Genomic DNA, 21923 nt, shown 5'->3' with positions numbered 1-21923 from the left:
CGCCAGGTGCTTCCTCCTGGTCTCCCATGGGGTGCAGGGCCCAAGCACTTGGGCCATCCTCCACTGCCTTCCCGGGCCACAGCAGAGAGCCGGACTGGAAAAGGAGCGACCGGGACTAGAACTCGGAGTGCCAGTGCCGCAGGCAGAGGATTCGCCTAGTGAACCGCTGCACCGGCCAGAGGCTCCAACATTTGAAGACCTCAGAGCTGCAGAGCAGGTAGTGCAGGATGAAGGAAGAGTTGTGGTGGGGAGCTGTGAGTGTGGCCTTGTGGGCACCAGCGACACAAGGTTTCCAGGAGGGAGTCGTCGTTGATGTCTGCTATGGCTGGTGAGTTGCATGGGCTGAGTACTGAACACAGGCAGCGAGGATCCGGGGTGTGGAGGTCTCGTGTGGCTCAGCGGTTTTGGGAGGGACATGCATGGATGTTTTACTTGAGCAGGTTCCAGAGACTAAGCAGCCGAGTGAGAGGCGGCGCCTCCAGACGGTGGCCTCCGGAGCTCTGCTGCAGCAGAGAGTGAGTGTGGCAGCTATGGGGAGTGCCAGGTGGGGGTCTCGGAAGTGGAGCCCGAGAGCGGGGTTTGGCCGCATGGGATTCCCAGAGGTGGTGTCCTGGGGTGAAGGAATGAAGGAAGCCGGAAGGGAAGCACGTGCTCATCAGAGATGTGGTCTGTGCCGTGCTCTGCTCTGCGGGACCCGGGGTACTCGGGAGTATGAATTGCGTGAGCGTATTGATCGGACCTCAGAGCCGGGAGCTGGGCCTCACTGCTTGCCTGTCAGCTGGTTCTGGGTGCTGCACTGTCCCCTGCTGGGTGGGCGGCCAAAGGTCACGTCACTGAAGACAGGGGCAGCTGAGGACGGGTCCACCACCCTGGCAGGGGTGTGAGCAGCGCTCAGCACGAGGCTGGTGGAGTTTGTTTCAAGATGGGAGACTTTATAGTGTGTTTCTTATGGATGGGAAAGAACTAGCTGAAAAAGAAAAAAAAACAACCTGTTCACCTGTGAGCAAGAGAACAGCCAGTCTCACCTTTGCGATCTAGGCTTTTAGTCCATGTCCAGCAGTTCAACAGGGTCCTCTTTAGAATCATCTTTGGCTTAAAGCCTAAAGGACTACAAGTGCTGGACAGGTGGAAAGCAAACTAAGCACAGGTTTCTAAACATGGAGATTCCAGAAGGCAAGCAAACGCACCCTTGACTGAGTCTCTTCTCTTGATTTTGTGGTTGACTGTTCTGTGCCTGAGTCTCGTCGTCTGCAGGGTGGAATACTGTGACAGCACTTCAGGTGTTTGTGGGTTTCTAGGAGATGATATAAGAAAGCTGCACAGAAGGTGCTCGGCTAGTCCCTCCTCCTCTCCTGGTCTCATTAGGGCACCTTCCCCCGCGTGCCCCTGCCCTGCGCGGCTTCTGCACCTTTGCTGAGAGGTCTGTCCTCTGTGGGGGTGCACCACGGGCAGCACGCTGACTTTTCCCATGCTGGCTCTCGGGGAGACCTCTGCTCGTCCTCAGACGCCACATCTTCCTAGGCCCCCCCCTCTCTGCGCACAGGGTCATTTGTTGCCCTGCGCTTTGGTTTACTGTTTGTATTAAGTTTGTTTTCTGCAATGTATTCGTTCAGCTGTTCAATGGTATTGAGTGTCTTAGGTACGGTCGTAGGTGCTGTATTGTGCACGAGTATACCCCACTGTACTGCGATGACTTGTTTATTTTTATTTATTTATTTATTTTTTGACAGGCAGAGTGGATAGTGAGAGAGAGAGACAGGGAGAAAGGTCTTCCTTTGCCGTTGGTTCACCCTCCAATGGCTGCGGCCGGCGCACCGCACTGATCCGATGGCAGGAGCCAGGTGCTTCTCCTGGTCCCCCATGGGGTGCAGGGCCCAAGCACTTGGGCCATCCTCCACTGCACTCCCGGGCCACAGCAGAGAGCTGGCCTGGAAGAGGGGCAACCGGGACAGAATCCAGCGCCCCGACCGGGACTAGAACCCAGTGTGCTGGCGCTGCAAGGCGGAGGATTAGCCTAGTGAGCCGTAGCGTCGGCCGCGATGACTTGTTTAAAGTGTGGTGTCCCATCACCTATGATGTAGCCACCAAGGCGTGCAGAATCCGTGTCTGTGGCGTCTCCAGGGACTGCACCGTGCACAGGGCAGTACGTGCCCTTTTGGAGCTCCATGGGTTGCCTTTACCTGGGCTCTGAAGCTGGTAGCGCTATCTTTTTTTTTTTTTTTTTTTTTTTTTTTTTTTTTTTTTTTATTTGACAGGTAGAGTTGTAGACAGTGAGAGAGAGAGACAGAGAGAAAGGTCTTCCTTCTGTCGCTATCTTACAGAAATTTGGGGGAATATAATATTAGAAACAACTAATCCAAGTTTTTCTGAACTTTCCGTTCATAAACAGAGTTTTCAGATTTCAGCAAACTGTCTGGGAGTGAGGGACTTGATTAAGCATGGCTGAGAAACAAGTTGGATAAAAATGCAACTCAGCAAATCGTCACCAAGAGACTTCTGCCAGCATTTCTGATCATCGATAGTGATGGATGACACTGGGTCGTTTTAAATACAAGAAAGTGTTGTCCTCTGTTCCAGGGACTTCAGCAGGATTGTTGAAGGTGGCTGTGGGAGATTTGGCTGGTAGTAGGCCAGTGGAAGCGGTAATATGCAGATCCTGCCTTTATTAGCTCCCTGCATTGTGCAATAATAATAAGGAAAGGGGAATGAAACAGGCAAAGAGAGCAGTGTACCTTGGATGGTGACATTGAGAGGGAGAGGGGAGGAGAGAAGGGGAAGATGAGAAAAATGGACAGTAGTAACAGCCCGCAGTTAGTGCACCCCCACTGTGTGTTAAGCCCCATTCTTAGTGCTTGGTGCATTCACTGTTAGTATTTTTTTTATTAATCTTTGTTTAACTTTTTTGATTAGTCTTTTAATCCAGTGATGTAAGTACTATTCTTTCTTTCTTTCTTTTGAGTTTTTTTTTTTTATTTAGTATATATAAATTTCCAAAGTACAGTTTATGGATTACAATGGCTCCCCCCTCCCGTAATTTCCCTCCCACTTGTACCCCTCCCATCTCCTGCTCCCTCTCCCATTCCATTCACATCAAGATTCATTTTCAATTATCTTTATATACAGAAGATCAATTTAGTATATATTAAGTAAAGATTTCATCAGTTTGTACCCACACAGAAACACAAAGTGTAAAATACTGTTTGAGTACTAGTTATAGCATTACTTCACATTGGACAGCACATTAAGGACAGATCCCACATGAGAACTAAGTACACAGTGACTCCTGTTGTTGACTTAACAATTTGACACTCTTGTTTATGGTGTCAGTAATCTCCCTAGGCTCTAGTCACGAGTTGCCAAGGCTATGGAAGCCTTTTGAGTTCACTGACTTCGATCTTATTCTGACAGGGTCATAGTCAAAGTGGAAGTTCTTTCCTCCCTTCAGAGAAAGTTACCTCCTTCTTTGATGGCCCCGTTCTTTCCACTGGGATCTCACTTGCAGAGATCTTTCATTAGGGTCTTTTTGGGACATGCTCAATTGGACTTGCCCCAAATGGTGGAGTTAGAAATGTGACAGGGGATTCCAATACAATCCCATCAAGGTGGCATGTACCAACGCCATCTCCCTAGTCCAAGTGATCAATTTCAGTTCACAATTGATCATACTGATAGGTCTAAGAGTCAAAGGGATCACACAAACAAGACTAGTGTCTGCTAATACTAACTGATAGAATCAAAAAGGGAGAGAACGATCCTTCATGGGAAGCGGGATACACAGCAGACTCATAGAATGGCAGATGTCCTAAATAGCACTCTGGCCTCAGAATCAGCCCTTAAGGCATTCAGATCTGGCTGAAGAGCCCACAAGAGTATTTTAGGCATGGAAAGCCAAGACACTCTTTTTTTTTTTGACAGGCAGAGTGGACAGTGAGAGAGAGAGAGATGGAGAGAAAGGTTTTCCTTTTCCGTTGGTTTACCCCCCAATGGCCACTGCAGCTGGCACACCGTGCTGATCCGATGGCAGGAGCCAGGTGCTTCTCCTGGTCTCCCATGGGGTGCAGGGCCCAAGCACTTGGGCCATCCTCCACTGCCTTCCTGGGCCACAGCAGAGAGATAGACTGGAAGAGGGGCAACCGGGACAGAATCTGGCGCCGCGACCGGGACTAGAACCTGGTGTGCCCACACTGCAGGCGGAGGATTAGCCTATTGAGCCGCAGCACTGGCCATAAGTACTATTATTAACCTTATTCTCTGTACAAGGAAACTCAGGAACAGACTGACAGATCTCAGTAAGTCCTTGTCAGGAACTTAGCCAATCATAACAGAGCATCTGCTTCTTGGGGTGGGGGACAGGAGAGGGACAGAGAGGAAGCCCACCCACAATTGTTCTCATGGAATCTCCTATTATCCAGGAAGCTGAAGGGAGAATGGTTTGTACCACTGGGAAGGCACTTGCTGCAGCTTGTGAGAAAATGAAGGGTGAGCACTTCCTGTGTACAGGAGCTGAACGAGGTGCTGGGAGCAGACAGGGTCCCCAGGGTCTGTGTCCAGGAGAACTGGCGGGAGAGGCCCATGCACACAGAGGCCATAGTGGCTGGTGGAAGAAGAGGCATAACCAGAGCATAGGTGTAGGGAAGCCTACCTGGTGCAGGAAGGGTTTCCACCAGGAAATTTTGGTTGGCCGGAGTGAGAGGAGACAGGAACAAAGCTGTTCTACAGTCGTGGCTGTTTGGAATGGTCTGTGTCTGGTTTCACTACAACCTCAAAGGTGAGGAGGCTGGAGGGATACGTGAGACTCATCTCAGGGACTATCCCATGCACGTGTCGCACTTGGGAGTGAGGTTCTCACACGCACGTGTGTGCTCAAGGGTTGGGTCTGCTGTGGGTCTGTCCTAGAGATGTTAAAATAGAGGCAAAGGCACGATCCAAAGAAGAGGCTGATTGGAGTGGAAATCAATGCAGCACAGACCGGAACAGATCCATGTATCATCTGTAGGAATTTGGGTTATAATAAGGGTGGTATTTCACCTCCAGGGGAAAAGTGTAACCTATGCTTTCATAGGTTATTGATTTAGTAAAAAGGACAACAACAACAAAACCAGCAAAACACAAAACCTTGAGAGAAGTGAAGCAGCTGAGTATAAAGAAATGTAGAAGTGTTTAGAGATGATATTGGAGTATTTATATAAAGTCAGAGGTGGAAGAGACCTCTGAAGAAGTTAAATCCTGGAAAATATAAGATTGTCAGATACAGCCTCATAAAAATGAAAAGCCATCCCTGTGCAGGGAACAGCATTCTGGAGTCACAGGGTGATCTCGTGTTCAGAGAACCCATCAGGCTTTCAGCAGGTGACGGGTTGTTGTGTGAAATGTACTCGGGGCTTCTATGCATTTAAAAAGAAACCTGACCCAGGTTATATGCAGAAGATTTATAGGAAAGTACCAAAGGCCAGTAAATATGGAAAAACGTGCATCCACTTTAAATTACGTGAATATGAATAAAGTATAGACAGCAGAAAACCTTGTGGTGGTATTGAGAGGTAGCTGCTTGCACACACGCTGGTGGTGTGTAACTTGGTGCTGCCTTCCAGGAAGGAGGCGTGGTGTGGTCCCTCTAAGTAGACAACGCACCCTCTGGATGACCCTACCGACTCTATGCTTTCTGGTTGGGAGTCTAAGCACTTCCAGGCAAGCTGGCTGCACCCCAGACGGTGCAGGAGTAGACGGGACCTCAGCTAACCAGAGAGAGTCGCAGGACTTCTGAAACTCAGTCAAATCTCTCTCTCTCACTCCTTTCCTGCTGGATGTAGATGTGGGAATGTGTTGCCCTGGTAACTGCTGGCAGCTAAGTGGAGTGAATCTTCGGTGGAAGGCGGCAGAGACAGACAGGGAGAAACGGATCTACTGGACCAAGTCTGTCCTAACACACATTGTTCCCTGGGGCTTGAGTCTGAGTAGTCCAGCCTCACTCTTTGCCTGCACTGGTCTGGACTGAGTTTGTGTCACTTGCAGCCAAAAGCCGCTCACCAATGCACACACACATGCTGAGCAATCTAATTGTTGTGAATCTTCTGTAGGGAGATGCTTAGCTATGTGTGCAAGAGTGCTTGTTGTAGCGTGACTGGTAACAAATAAAAAGAAACAACCTAGTGACCTACTCACTGAAGTGTCATCGCGTGAACACAGACTCAGACCTGGGACATCACGAAACAGAACGTGGTAGACCTTTGTGTACTCCTGATGCATGCCCTTGTGTAGATAGGTACACATAGATGGATCGAAGTCAAAACATGATCATTGAAACATTTGCCTGTTGGAAATTAAATTATTGTCTGAAAAACTATGAGCCCAAAGAAACAGCTATAAACAAAAATTTCAGGACATCCAAAAAAACCTGAAAACTTTGCATTTTAGAATCTGTAAAGTAGAACTCAGATCTACCGGGCGGTGCTGTGGCACAGGAGGTTAATCCTCCTCCACCTGCGGTGCTGGCATCTCATATGGGCGCCAGTTCTAGTCCCGGCTGCTCCACTTCCAATCCAGCTCTCTGCTATGGCCTCGGAAAGCAGTAGAGGATGGTCCAAGTGCTTGGGCTCCTGCACCTGCATGGGAGACCTGGAGGAAGCTCCTGGCTCCTGGCTCCTGGCTTCAGATTGGCCCAGCTCTAGCCATCATCGCTGTTTGGGGAGTGAACCAGTGGATGGAAGACCTTTCTGTCTCTCTCACTTCTGTAACTCCACCTTTCAAATAAATAAAATATTTTTTAAAAAAGAACTCGGCTCTACTTAGAGGAGATACAGTCTTACATACCTCTATAGAAAAGAAAACTGAATTAAGACCCAACTCAGGGGATAGAAAAGAATAATTTGAAAAGAATAATAATAATGAAAAGAAAGTATGGGGCTTGGCGCTGTGGCATAGTGGCAAAGCTGCTGCCTACAGTGCTGGCATTCCATATGGGCGCCGGTTTGAGTCCCAGCTGTTCCACTTCCAACCCAGCTCTGTGCTATGGCTTGGAAAAGCAGTAGAAGATGGCACAAGTCCTGCGTGGGAGACCTGGAGGGAGATTCTGGTTCCTGGCTTCAGATCAGCCCAGCTCTGGCTGTTGTGGCCATTTGGGGAGTTAACCAGCAGATGGAAGATCTCTCTCTCTGCCTCTGCCTCTTAAATAAATAAATAAATAAATAAATAAATCTTTTAAAAAAAGAAAGTATACAGAAAAGTTCAGACTCAAGATTAAATTAGTAATTTGAAAATGACAGAACTAATAAATACAATCAGATGCTTAATATTTGAAATAAATAATAAATTATGGCCGGCGCCGTGGCTCAGTAGGCTAATCCTCCACCTACGGTGCCGGCACACCGGGTTCTAGTCCCAGTCGGGACTCTGGATTCTGTCCCAGTTGCCCCTCTTCCAGGCCAGCTCTCTGCTGTGGCCAGGGAGTGCAGTGGAGGATGGCCCAGGTCCTTGGGCCCCGCACCCCATGGGAGACCAGGGGAAGCACCTGCTCCTGGCTTTGGATCAGCACGGTGCACCTGCTGCAGTGGCCATTTGGGGGGTGAACCAACAGTAAAGGAAAACCTTTCTCTCCATCTCTCTCTCTCTCTCACTGTCCACTCTGCCTATCAAAAAAAATAATAATAAATTAGATAAACCAAAGGCCATCTGAATCCAGAAAAATGGAGAAAGTACAAATACAAAACTACGAAGTGAACAAGGGGCAAACACAAAGGGAGAGCAGACAAAAGACAAGAGACTGCTTTGCCCAAATATTGACAAACAAGTTGGAAAATTGACTGAAAAGGACAAATTTCTAGGAAAATATAACTTCCTGTCTTTCCTAGGAAAGACTTAAACTCTTACTAGACTGATTTTCTTGGAGAAAATAGAAGTTGTCAAGGAGCTTTCCCTTGGAAAATTATCTGGAGTCGTCTACTTTACCCTTAAAATGCAGATCATTCCAAAGCTATTTAATCCTTTCTGGCACACGGAAAAACAACCATGATAAAACCACAAATTCTGGACTGGCACCGCGGCTCAATAGGCTAATTCTCCGCCTGCGGTGCCGGCACACCGGGTTCTAGTCCTGGTCGGGGCGCCAGATTCTGTCCCGGTTGCCCCTCTTCCAGGCCAGCTCTCTGCTGTGGCCAGGGAGTGCTGTGGAGGATGGCCCAAGTGCTTGGGCCCTGCACCCCATGGGAGACCAGGAGAAGTACCTGGCTCCTGCCATTGGATCCGCGCAGTGCACCGGCTGCGGCGGCCATTGTAGGGTGAACCAACGGCAAAGGAAGACCTTTCTCTCTGTCTCTCTCACTGTCCACTCTGCCTGTAAAAAAAAAAAAAAAAAAAATTCTGGCACAAAACCCAAAATTCTAGATCAACTGCATTTACAAATATTGAGCTAAAATCCCAAGTTAAATGGGGGTGAGGAGAGTTGCCCAGCACCTACAGTAGTGAGATGGCAGGGTCCAGGGAGGGGAAGAGCGAGAGAAGAGGAGCAGGAAAAACCGTGTCCACACCTCCCGCCGCGCTGGAATGCGGTGGCTGACAGAATTCAGCATCCATGCTGGATAAAACATTAAAATGGGGGACCTACGGGCGGGTGTTTGGCACAGCGGTGAGCACGCTGCTCGGGATGCCCCCATGACGTACGTGGAGTACCTGCGTCGGAGTCTGGCGGTACTGCTGATTCCAGCTTGGTGAGGGCTGGAAGGCTCGTGTCCCGGAAACACTGTGCAGCCTGGAGGGAGCTTTGTGGTGTGGCCGCTCAGCGGGGGCGATTCCCTGGTCCTCTCTGGAGGGAGCTTTGTGATCTGGCCGCTCAGCGGGGGCGATTCCCTGGTCCTCTCTGGAGGGAGCTTTGTGATCTGGCCGCTCAGCGGGAGCGATTCCCTGGTCCTCTCTTAAGCTGCAGCTCTGGGCCACAGCGCAAGGGGCCCCTTCCTGAAATCTTCTGTCCCAGACATCTTGTTTTTCTGTTCATGAGGACGGCCCTGGTGAGCTGCTTTCCTGTCTTCAGCGTCATGCACTTAGGACTTGTGGTTGTCAACCTCAGACACCGACTTGTGTGCACTTGGGTCAGCAGGGAGGGTGTTTGGAAGGAATGTATATGTGTATGTGGCTTGGTAGGGCACAGAGATGATGGAAGTTTTCAGGAGCCAGGTTTGGAAGTGGAGGAGGGTGGGGGATGGGGCAGCCAGGGCCACGGTCAGGGTTCCCGCCATCGGTGGGAGGGCAGGGGGACTGGGCAGGGGGACCAGGCAGCCAGGGCCACGGTCAGGGTTCCCACCATCGGTGGGAGGGCAGGGGGACTGGGCAGGGGGACCGGGCAGCCAGGGCCACGGTCACAGTTCCCGCCTTCGGTGGGAGGGCAGGGGGACCGGGCAGCCAGGGCCACTGTCAGGGTTCCCGCCTTCGGTGGGAGGGCAGGGGGACCAGGCAGCCAGGGCCACGGTCACGGTTCCCGCCATCGGTGGGAGGGCAGGAGGACTGGGCAGGGGGACCGGGCAGCCAGGGCCACGGTCACGGTTCCCGCCTTTGGTGGGAGGGCAGGGGGACTGGGCAGGGGGACTGGGTAGCCAGGGCCGTGGTCACGGTTCCCGCCGTCGGTGGGGCTGCTGCTGCCGCTCCTGGGTTTCCCTTCATCCACGTTGCCATCAGATGAAGGGCAGTGGCTGAGGGCGCATGGTTGGGGAGGGGGCTCTGAGTTGCAGCAATAGGGAAGGGGAGTATTTACGCCTGAGGCAAACAGGAAGCCTCCATTTCAGGCGTGGGTCCGGGCAGCCAAGAACGCCAACATCCAAGCGTGAACGTGTTGAAGGCCACACTCCTGTCTTGCGTCCATGTCTGTAGGGCACAAGTCCCTGCCCTGCGTGTGTCTGAGAAGCTGGGCCTTTGCCCGAATTGTCCCCTGCTTCTCCCTGCAGTCCCTGGGGAGCTGCCCTCACCCTGCAGTCCCTGGGGAGCTGCCCTCACCCTCACGTCTCCCTCATCCCGTGGCAGGTGCTGGCCCTTCCCTTTTCCCAGGGCTAGCTCGTCATGATGGCGGAGATGAGATGTGGTTGTGAAACCACAGATTTCACTGCAGGCTCAAGAATTAGAATGCTTTTAATAGATGTGAGAAAAAAAATACTAAAATATCCACTTGGTTCTGCTGTGTTATTTGCCCTAAAGGAATGGGAGGCAGGGTGAGGCATCGCAGTGCAGCTCCCCGGACCCAGAAGTGGGCTCTCCCGTAAGATCAGGTGTGTCCTCCCCCAGACTTCTCTCCCCCGCTGCTGTGCCCGCCTCGGTGCAGGGCAGCAGGTTCTGTACCTGAGGCAGCAGCAGCCAAGCTGTTGCCTCCCTGCAGGTCTTCAGTGCCTCAGCCCTGTTCCAACTTCTCCTCCCTCTGCTGGTGGGGCCCTGGGGGAGCCCTGTGAGCAGGACGGCTCTCTGGTTTCAGAGGCGAGAAAGCCGGGTGCAAGGCAATGAGTGGTGAAGTCACATAGCTACTCAATGGAAGAGGCTGGGGTTGGGGTCCAGGCAGAGGGACTCTGGACTGTGCTGCCTCCCGTAAGGGTACACCGCATGGCAACAGAGCAGGGGTCTGCCCAGTCTTACCCTGTTCTAGGGTAAGATCCACACTCACTCCAAGCCAGTGTGTCCATGGAAAGGAGCATTTCAACTCCTAGTGGCACTTTGCTCCCCAAAGAGAATGGGTCTCCCTCACCCGACAAGCAGACACGATGCTGGCGACCTAAAACCTGAGCTTCTGCTGCCTTTGAACAAACTGTGCTTCAACCATCAAAAAGCCAGTGTTGTCCCCGGCGGAGCCAAATCACGACTCTTCCAGAGAGAGGACTTTTCTCAAAATGCTACATGCAGAGCCCACCAGGTAGCCAGAAGCCCGTAGCATGCCCTCAGCCAGAAAGAAAGAAGATACGGCCGACTTTGTGAAAATATGTCAGGGACAGAAATTTCTACCCCTGGCCTTTTCTTTTCATGGAGAGGACTGTGTGCTGGACGTTTCCCATGGACGCCCTCTCTGTGTTTAAGTGGCACCTGCTCAGGGCAGGCGTTTAGTCTGCGGTTAGGATGCCCGTGCCCAGCTCAGGGGCCTGGGCTGCAGTCTCCATGCTGGCTCCCAGGTCCAGCTTCCTGCTAACGTGACCGTCAGAGGCAGGAGGGTGGCTGGAGGAGGTAGGTCCCTGCTGCCCATGTGGGAGAGCAGGAGTGAGCTCCTGGCTCCCGGCTTTGGCCTGGCCACACTCCAACCTCTGCAGGCATTTGGGGAGTGGACAAGCATACAGTTTCCCTCCCTTCCCCCCCCTTTCTTTCTTTCTTTCTTTCTTTCTTTCTTTCTTTCTTTCTTTCTTTCTTTCTTTCTTTCTTTCTTTCTTTCTTTCTTTCTTTCCTTCCTTCCTTCCTTCCTTCCTTCCTTCCTTCCTTCCTTCCTTCCTTCCTTCCTTCTTTCTTTCTTTCTTTCTTTCTTTCTTTCTTTCTTTCTTTCTTTCTTTCTTTCTTTCTTTTTTTGTTTCTCTGGCTCTGAAATTTAAAAAAACAATGCCTGCTTTATCAGTGTAATGTATTCGGTGTCAGCACACACACATGATTTATCAACCTCCAATCGCATGCCATCTTTTGAGCCAGACACGCGGCGCTGTTGCCGCAGCACTGCTGGCAGCGGCAGTCTTTGAGCTGTGTGAGGAGCACCAGGCAGCCTGGACGGTCCTGTGCGCTCGCCTTCTTTTATCTTTGTCTTTGGTTGGTAAACACCGAGTCACAGGGGAGGCTGCTTGAGATTCCCTGTTCTGTGCGGGCTTTTCTCATTGGTTTCTGAAAGTCCTCCTCTCCTGCGTGGGCTCCTTAGATCAGCTCTTGCTTTAGTGTGAACAGTGGCCCTGGCCTCTTTGAAACCCTTTGATCATGTTCATGTTCAAGTGCGCCCATCAATAAAAGGACTTCTGAGGGGACTGAGGCTTCTCATTAGTCCCGCCCAGCAGCCGGCGCAGTGCGGGCATCAGAGGCAGTGCGTTAGGAGGGGACATGAGCACACTTCTCACCCGCGATAAGATCTGCATTTGCTGTACGGAGCCGTGCCAGGCCCCAGGGTGACGACTCTGACAACGCTGTGGCAATAAAACCGGTGATTAAGCATGAAGGGTGCCGGGACCCTGTGGTCGTGGGGGCAGGGCCCTTAACCTTTGTGGCCATGCACATATTTGTCCTGATATATTAAGGTGCAGAGTAATTATTTGACAGCATTTCCGTGCCTCTTGGGACTTGCTTGGTGGGGAGGTGCTGAGTCTAATCCCGTGTCTGGAGTTGGCTTCCATACGCCACTAATGCAGTAAACGTCTGTGCCGATTGCAGCTCTTCAGAGCAGTGTGGCGTCCACAGGGGCCGGCAGGAAAGCCAGCTGCCTGCCCCGTGGTTCCGTGTTGCGTGGGGCTGCCTGGTGGGAGCGGGAGTAGCCAAGGCTGCTCTGTAGCAGCACAGCTCGGGCCAGCTGGACCAACAGATCCTGGGCCTGGCCGGGCGGCTGCTCGGGGCTCCTGGGTCTGTTGTTTATGGTCCCATTTGGTTAGAGTCAGCTCTGCACGTCTGACTTACTTCCTGTCTATTCATGTGTTCAGTCCACAGAAGTTTGCAGGGTGGTTTTCCAAGCTGGGGGCTGGCCATGCAGTGATGGGGAAGCAGCCATGTGTCAGTTTCTCCTGTGGGCGAGTTGGAACCCCAGAGGGCACTCGATCACCTGTGCCCAGACTTGGGTGGTACTGCGTAACACTGGGGGCTGGAGAGCTGTCTTGTTATCTGAGATCCTAGAGGGAACTGGGTACATCGTGGGAGGACCCCTGCCTGTAGCCTTACTTTTTAGGGAGTGGGTGAACTGTGCGCTGCAGAAGGCTGAGTGTAGATCCCTCTTGATGTCAAGATCCGTCCCATTCAAGTTCATCAGAGACGACCGCCTCCGTCCTACAGATGAGTCAGGGGACGATCAGGGTGTGATCTCTCTGATTTCTCAGGCGGAAGCGCTTGCGTGCTGATCGTCCGAGGTCCCACAGCCTTCAAGCCTCGGCCCTGACAGGGACTGGGTATGGACTCAGCAAAGCCTGGGACTTGAGTCTGTCTACCTCCTCAGAATCTTGCCCGTTTGAGGGACGTGTTGAGGACCCCCAACACAGCTGTGTCTGAAGCAGTAGTGCCTGGTGTCTGGCATGCCTGGGGGCCAAAACCCACGTGGGCTGAAAGAACTTCCAGCCTGCTTCCAGCCACCCTGATGCATGGAGAGAGGGGAGGGGGAGGCCGGTGGGAAGGCTTTGCAGAGGCCTGGGGAGAAGAGTCTGTTGCTGATGCCTCCCTGGCTGGGGCCAGCTCCCCTTTCCCAAAGCCGTGTGCTCAGCCGCTTGCCCCCCAGGACTCAGCTCTCACTGGCTGAGTGCTGACGCCAGGGGCTGGAATAAAATCGATGCTGGAATCAAGTTCTCCCTGGGGAAAGATGGGTAAAAATTTAAAAATGGGCTTTCCCTAGAGGCCAGCTGAGCAAGCCCTCTCAACTCAACACGGGGTAAGGGTGATTACTGAACTTTCACTCGGTTTCTGAAACGTTCCCACAAAGTCTGGCCTAATGAGTTCAAGACTGCAGGATGTAAACTCTCTGCGAGGTCATGAAATCAATCTGGTGGGTCACTGCCTGCAAGCAGAAGCAAAGTAGAAAATTTGAAATACTGGGGCGAGACGTGCGATAAATCTGTCCTCGTCGGCTGGGGTCAACAAAGTTTGAAGAGCACAGTCCTGATCCGTGGGCCAGGGGTGGACCCCAGGCGCAAAATCCCTCTGGCCGGGTGCTTCTTTCTCTTTCTTCTTAGGACGGACGCTCCCTGGTTGGCTGTAGAGCTACTTAGTTTGCTATTCGCAGAGGCGAAGTGGGACCTTCTGATGTTTGACTGGGGCCAGTGTTTCCAGCCAGACCAGACCAGGGGGCGTTATCTGCGCTTGTTTCCATGTGACTTTCCCCACTATGTGGGTGGTCCTGCAGCCACTCCCAGCCGTCACAGTCAAGTTCTTACTGCACCACAGGCAGGATAGATCAACCGCAAAGCCCTAGCCTGGAGGAAAGCCCACACAAATGCGAGCTCCACCGCAGTTGTAGGAATCCAATCTTTCCGGAACAGTTGGTGGAATGATTTATTTCCACCAGCTCTGCCATCTCTATTGCTCTTTCTTTGTTTTACAGGGGAGGGGACCTGGATCCAGAAGCAGCAAGCAAGGCAGGGGAGGAAGAGGAGCAAGCCAGCTTTGGCCCCAAGGAGACCAGGAACTGCCAGGGCTCCCAGGGAGTTCTGGGCGCTCCCTTCTTTTATGCCATTGCAAACGTGGGTGCCATGAAGCACCTGTCAGCTCTTGGCTCCCCCAGCCCAGGGCCGTTCCTCTGCCGTGGACTACAGGAGCCAAGGAGATGGACACAGGGTAAGTCCCACGTGTATTCTAATGCTGCGGATTTCACTCAGCTATTCCCTGTCATCTCCTCCCTCCCTGGAAACCAGGGCAGCAGGGAGAAGGGCTGGGTGATTTTACTGAAAAGGATTCTGAAGGCAAATGATGGTTTCCTGGATCATCAGGTTCATTGATCTTGGGCTTCATGATTTAGTTCTGCAACCTGAAGGGGTTTAGCACACAGAATTGCCAACTAGGCTAAGAGCAGTGCCCTGGGAGAGCGGTGAAGGCTGGAGTGACGAGAGCCCAGGCCAGGGCACACGTCAGCAGTGTGGCTGTGCCTGCAGACACAGGGACTTGTTACACGGCCATCGGGGAGGGGCAGCCTCGGTCGGCTGCACTCTGTGCTGGGAAGTGTCACTCACACAGTGTCCAAGTGACCCTCCCACAAAAAAAGAGATAAGGGCCACGTAGCTTTATGCTTGCGGCTGCAGAAGAAAACCCAGACTACGTAGAAGAAAGCAAGTGGCTTGGAGGACAGACTTCTTGGAAGAGAGGAAGAAAGGACAGGGGAGCCCTGAGCACATGGGTTGAGGCAGGAGGAAACTGACAACTGGATTCCTGTGGAAGAGTTACTGGTAAGTTATCAGAAGCTGGGAGACACCGAACATAGCACCAACAGCTGCCGCGGCTTAGAAATTCCATCAGATCTGTCATTTACTCAGGTCTGGGAATGCTGAAGTCCAGTGGCAGCAAAACGCAATTGGAATTCCTGGTGCTGGCCCAGGTGTTGAAGTTGTCTCTGTGCTAGGGCAGCTGACCCCAAGCAAATGGACTCAAAGGCCATGCTCGCCCAGCCGTGTCCCAGCAGGGAATTGGAGATGCTGTGCTGTGGTCATGGTGGGAATCCCGGGGTTGGAGGACAGAGCTCTGAGAGGTCCCTGGACCCAGACGCGTCGTTCTGTAGCGGAGCCTGGAAATATGCAGGTGACCTCGGGAGACCAGGTGTGAAGCCTGGGGTGTGTGGATGCAGTGGGACAGTGTGTTAGTGACTTAGGGAAAGGAGACATGTACACAGTTGGCTGTAGAGGCGTCACAGCCCGATGTGGGCAAGGCACGTACGTCACTGGACGTAATGAAAGCCACAACCCATCTGCTGTCTTTGAAGAAAAGATTTCATTCTCTTTAGCATGCGATTGCAAGGATGATGTGTTAGTCTCGGCGTGTTGTGTATAGTGTTAACACAGCGTTCATCCTCCGATGCATTTCTCTCCCTGCGTATCACCATGTGACAGCACCCAGAGTCGTTTCCTGGTCCTGCTCAGAGTTCTGCCAGCGCCGTGGCTCACTTGGTTCATCCTCCACCTGCAGCACCAAAATCCCATATGGGCGCTGAGTTCGAGTCCCAGTTGCTCCTCTTCCAGTCCAGCTCTCTGCTGTGGCCCGGGAGTGCAGTGGAGGATGGCCCAAGTGCTTGGGCCCTGCACCCCATGGGAGACCAGGAAGAAGCACCTGGCTCCTGGCTTCAGATCGGTGTAGCTCCGGCCGTGGAGGCCATTTAGGGGGTGAACCAATGGAAGGAAGACCCTTCTTTTTGTCTCTCCCTCTCACTATCTGTCAAATAAATAAAAAAAATTTAAAAAAGTAGTTGTGAAGATTAAACCATTGGTAGATGTAAGCAGTGAATGGTCACAGAAATGGGCTACAGGCGCACCCAGCAAAGGGCCCAGGGACAGGCACTTGTTTGGTTAGAAAACACTTGGCGCTCAGGCCTCTGGCTGGCAGCTCTGACGAAGTTTCTGCATGCATCTAGGGTTCATGGTTCCTCCCACGCATACGACGTCCATCTGGGTGACTTCAGTGCCCAGCTGTGTGCGGAGTCCCCTTGCTCTGGCTTGAGGTGTTGCCATGTGCATCTCAGCTCTGTGGTCAGTGGCCTCACACTGGGAGCTGCAAGTTGTCCACGGTGGGAGTAGCCAAGGAATTCCACGTAATCTGCAAATCAGGACTGTCCAGCCCCGAGAGAGACCACTGTCTAACACTGTCCAGAGGTTGGTGGACAGATTCTGGTGGCAAATATTCTCTGTAAAGGGCTGGACACTCTGTCATGACTACTCCACTGTGATGCCATTGTATAAAAATCACAGACAAGGAACGAACTGTGGGCATGACCGTGTTCTCGCGAACTTTGGTTCCGAGAGTGGGCAGTGGACTGATTGGGGTCAGGCCTTCCTCTGGTCTGGGCCTTCTTGAATTGCCCCAGTGAACAGGGAGTGAGTGACGCTGGCTGTGAGGTAGAGGAGGCAGAACCAGGAATGTAGGCATTTTCTGAACTGAGCCACCGTGCACTGCCCCAGAGGACCGTCCTACCCCTGCCCTGCATGCGAGGTGCGGGAACTTGGAGGCCGTTCTGTTGGTTTCTGCCTGTGTTGTGTCATCTCTGCTTATCAGCAGAAACCATAAGGCAGAGATAGGGTAAGGAGATTGCGAGCACGAAGCAGGGTACTGTCCAGCAACAGTGTGGTTGGAAGACTTGGAGCCGAGTCCGGGAAGAGACCACTGGGGTCCGGAGACGGTTGTGCTGGGGGCAGGTCACATAGGTATCAGAGGTTTCATTGCTCTCAGGGGTTCTTCTGGTCTTTTGATGTCATTCTCACACTTTAAAAAATACTTATTTACTTACTTGAAAGGCAAAATGACAGATAAAGAGAAAGAGATTTTCCATCCACTGGTTCCTTTCCCCAGGCCAAAGCCAGGATCCTGGAATTCCATCCCAGTCTCCCAGATGGGTCCCAGGGGCCCCAGTACTTGGGCCGTCTTCTGCTGGCTTCCCAGGCACATTAGCAGGGAGCTGCATGGGAAACAGAACAGCCTGGTCTCAAGCCGGCATTCCAGTATGGAACTGGTGGCTTAAGCTGCGGCACCGCCACGCTGGCCCCTGTTCTGAGTTGCTGAGAAAACAGAACTGTGACTGAAAGACACGCGTTCTAGGTGTGCTTTGTGTGGGAATGAGGCAGAGCTCCAAGCAGCAGAACCTCCACACCTGTCTCATTTTATCAGCGAAGTTGGCTTCTCCCACCTTCAGCTGAGCACAGGCAGCCTTGCGGACAAGGTAACACGCCATGGACCTGTCATCTCCCACAGTGAGTCCTCCCGGTCTTTCTGGGGAAAGGAGTTAGGAATGATTTTTCCTGAACCCTGGAGTGGCCATTTGCCTAATACAGTGAGCCCTGTATGCAGCCATTCTGCTGGGACGCTGCAAGTCGTAAGTGAATGTTGAATGAAAGCTGTGGAAACCAGGCCAGCTCTCTGCTGTGGCCCGGGAGTGCAGTGGAGGATGGCCCAAGTGCTTGGGCCCCGCACCCCATGGGAGACCAGGAGAAGCACCTGGCTCCTGCCTTCGGATCAGCGCGGTATGACGGCCGCAGCGGCCATTGGGGGGTGAACCAACGGCAAAGGAAGACCTTTCTCTCTGTCTCTCTCTCTCACTGTCCATTCTGTCAAAATAATAATAATAATAATAAAAAAAATAAAAGCTGTGGTAAAAGCTGTGGAAACCCAGGGACATTTGGTCACAGTAAGGTTTAATTCCTGCACTGAATGATACTTATTTCAAGTAGAGCTATTCTGTGGGTCCTGGGAGAATTAAAAATCGAGGGTGGACTAACCACATGGGTGGATCTGTCGGGGCAGGACAGCAGGATGGCGTGGGATAGCATGGTGACCGTGTAATTTACTTCTCACTGTAAAGGAGACAGAAAAGTTCTTAGACAACTCATTGTTGCAAAGCATCCCCACTGGCAGCTGTCACCCACAAGTCCTCGGCCAACCTGATGTGCTTGGCAAGTACCGACTTCCACAATCATGGTACCTGTCACACGGTCCCCCGCGCGTCCTCACTGAGTTAACAGGAGAGACACCAGACAGTGACAAGCGGCCGTGATCACGCTGCCCTGGACGGATCCGCACACCGTGCCAGCGCCTGTCCTGCTGGTCTCTGCCACGCTGCATTAATCAGTCATTCCTGGAAGATGTCCGGCTGGTGGGAGCAGAGCGTCCTGCATGCCAGCAGCACTCTGACACAGCGAAGGGTCGCGTGCCTCCTGCCCTCTCTTCTCCCCGCCATCAGCTGTCCTGACACCCAGGGGCTTTCTCTTCCTGGCTTCCTTGCTTCTGCACACAGCCTGTCCCTGATTCCATGCCAGTCTAGACTCTGAGATTTGTTGTTCTTTTCTTTTCTGGAGCACGCACATAGGACCTTTTGAGTCAACACCACTGCCACTGTTCGCTCCTGCTTCTCCCTGTGCGAAGCAGCTGACCCCAGGAATTTAAACTCTGGTCACTCAGCAAAGAGGCCAGGAGGTCTGGGCAGTGGGTTCTGGATTCTGTGCTGTCAGTGGGAGGGGCGTTCTGTGGTCACAGTTGGAGAGAGGATGCTGCTGCTGCCGAAGTCATCCCAGGACCCGCGTAGCACACACCTGCCCCTCCCCCGGTCTCACATGCCATGTTCAGTACAGTGTTCCCGGACCAGGTTACCTCCGTAATGGGAGGTAACGCTAAGGGAAGCGTTGCTAAGAATGGCAGTTGTTACTAGTTCCTTTATTGTATACAGAGATGAGGACGCTGAATGTTTGAAGCAAGTTGGACTTCCTTAGAAAGTTGACAGAAGAATGAGGAGCCAGGCTGGGAGCCGCAGGCCCGGGCAGCTGCACTGGGTCTCAGTGGTGGGACCTGTTCAATGGCTTTCCCTCCTGAGGTCTGGAAGGAGGTGGCCGCAGGATTTCCTGGGTGTTGGCGGGTTGGCTGTTCAGGGCCCTGGGGGACAGTGTAGGAAGGCGAGCTTTGCCCGTGGCCGGTCCCCGATTATCCTGAGAGCTGAGACTGAGGCGGAGGAACCTCCAGGGGCTTGGCTCCGGTGCAGGGACATTGCTGGACGCTGTTGGATGGGAGGAGGCGGAGCCCAGGGCAGGAGGAGGCGGAGCCCAGGGCAGGAGGAGGCGGAGCCCAGGACAGGAGGAGGCGGAGCCCAGGGCAGGAGGAGGCGGAGCCCAGGCATCCAGAGCCTGCATCAGTAGTTTGACTCCTTGAGCAGAGGACCTGATGAGAATCATTAGCTGGGATTTGGCCCCATTCCTTATGCTGCCTGGGCAGGCTCTTTGGTGAGAACAGCTGCCAACATCATGACCTAAAAACAGCCAACAGCAGACACATTAGAGGCAGAATAAAAAAAGAAAAAAAAAAAACCCAGAAACCCAGCATCTGGTGAAAACCAGTTGAATCACCTGTAAATTCCGTGACCTGAAGCAAGTCATTTAATCCTTCTTAGCCTCGACTTCCTGGTTTGAAAGAGTGGAGATTAATGAAGTGTGTCTGCTGCCTACATTGTGTACCAGAGTCAGTCAATGAAATACTGATCATCTAAAGCACCCAGCCAGAAGCCCGATGTGTCTGTCCTCCACAGGTGCCAGCAGTCGCCATGAAGACTTGGCAAGACTGTCAGCTCAGAGATGTGCCATCAGCACTCGCTGCTGCTTTCCTGTCTACACTGAGCAGCATGGCCGACAGACTTTCTAAGTGGCTACCCAGTTGTTGTACCCACGGCCACGTCTGTTTCTAAAGTGCTTCCCGAATGACCCCTCTGGGAACTAGTGACCCAGAGCCCCCGTCATTGTAGGAAGCACCTAGCAGCACACAAGAGTGCCTGAGTGAGTTCCTTTTGGATTTTCAGAAGCTCATGATTGGTGACCAGGGAATAGCTTTGGAGGCTGGGAAACTGGAAATGACACTGCCCGTGGTGGGAATGCACCGTGGCACCAAGTAAAAGGAAAATGATCAGGAGCTTAACTGTGATCAGCTTCCTGCCTGAGTATTCCAGAGCCAGGTGTGGCTGGGCTGGGTACAGCACAGGCTAAGACACCACCATTTAACTTGTACCCCAGAGTGTACAGCATAGCCCAGAGTGTACAGCATAGCCCAGTGTGTACAGCATACCCCAGCGTGTACAGCATACCCCAGCATGTACAGCATACCCCAGAGTGTACAGCATAGCCCAGTGTGTACAGCATACCCCAGTGTGTACAGCATACCCCAGCGTGTACAGCATACCCCAGGGTGTACAGCATACCCCAGCATGTACAGCATACCCCAGTGTGTACAGCGTACCCCAGTGTGTACAGCATACCCCAGTGTGTACAGTGTACCCCAGTGTGTACAACATACCCCAGTGTGTACAGCATACCCCAGCGTGTACAGCATACCCCAGTGTGTACAGCGTACCCCAGTGTGTACAACATACCCCAGGATGTACAGCATACCCCAGTGTGTACAGCATACCCCAGGATGTACAGCATACCCCAGTGTGTACAGCATACCCCAGGATGTACAGCATACCCCAGTGTGTACAGCATAGCCCAGTGTGTACAACATACCCCAGTGTGTACAGCGTACCCCAGTGTGTAGAGCATACCCCAGTGTGTACAGCATACCCCAGTGTGTATAGCATACCCCAGTGTGTACAACATACCCCAGTGTGTACAGCGTACCCCAGTGTGTAGAGCATACCCCAGTGTGTACAGCATACCCCAGTGTGTAGAGCATACCCCAGTGTGTACAGCATACCCCAGTGTGCACAGCGTACCCCAGTGTGTACAGCATACCCCAGGATGTACAGCATACCCCAGTGTGTACAGCATAGCCCAGTGTGTACAACATACCCCAGTGTGTACAGCATACCCCAGCGTGTACAGCATACCCCAGGATGTACAGCGTACCCCAGTGTGTACAGCGTACCCCAGTGTGTACAGCATACCCCAGGGTGTACAGTATACCACAGTGTGTGTAGCATACCCCAGTGTGTACAGCATATCCCAGGATGCACAGCATACCCCAGTGTGTACAGCATACCCCAGCGTATACAGCATAGCCCAGCGTGTACAGCATACCCCAGTGTGTACAGCATACCCCAGCGTGTACAGCATACCCCAGTGTGTACAGCATACCCCAGTGTGTACAGCATACCCCAGCGTGTACAGCATATCCCAGCGTGTACAGCATACCCCAGCGTGTACAGCATACCGCAGAGTGTACAGCATACCCCAGCGTGTACAACACACCCCAGTGTGTACAGCATACTCCAGCGTGTACAGCATACCCCAGCGTGTACAGCATATCCCAGCGTGTACAGCATATCCCAGCGTGTACAGCATATCCCAGGATGCACAGCATACCCCAGCGTGTACAACACACCCCAGTGTGTACAGCATACCCCAGTGTGTACAGCATACCCCAGTGTGTACAGCATACCCCAGCGTGTACAGCATAGCCCAGCGTGTACAGCATACCCCAGTGTGTACAGCATACCCCAGTGTATACAGCATAGCCCAGGATGTACAGCATATCCCAGCGTGTACAGCATATCCCAGTGCGTACAGCATACCCCAGCGTATACAGCATAGCCCAGCGTGTACAACATACCCCAGTGTGTACAGCATACCCCAGTGTAT

The 21923-nt window shown here is 52.6% G+C and overlaps 1 long non-coding RNA gene across 1 annotated transcript in view; it reads left to right on the top strand.

Moving 5' to 3' along the window:
* Window positions 1-21923, top strand: part of LOC149124778 (uncharacterized) — a 186218-nt gene that overhangs the window by 38218 nt on the left and 126077 nt on the right. The window contains exon 2 of the long non-coding RNA XR_016213169.1: window positions 14222-14454. This is a non-coding gene — a long non-coding RNA (uncharacterized LOC149124778). The remainder of the gene's footprint in view (window positions 1-14221; window positions 14455-21923) is intronic.

Source organism: Oryctolagus cuniculus, chromosome 9 (assembly GCF_051225735.1).
Source record: "Oryctolagus cuniculus isolate XC-2025 breed Fujian yellow rabbit chromosome 9, ASM5122573v1, whole genome shotgun sequence".
In the NCBI taxonomy this organism is placed as follows: Eukaryota; Metazoa; Chordata; class Mammalia; order Lagomorpha; family Leporidae; genus Oryctolagus; species Oryctolagus cuniculus.
The sequence above is the reverse complement of the archived record's forward strand: the minus strand, read 5'-3'. Positions and strand labels throughout refer to the sequence as shown.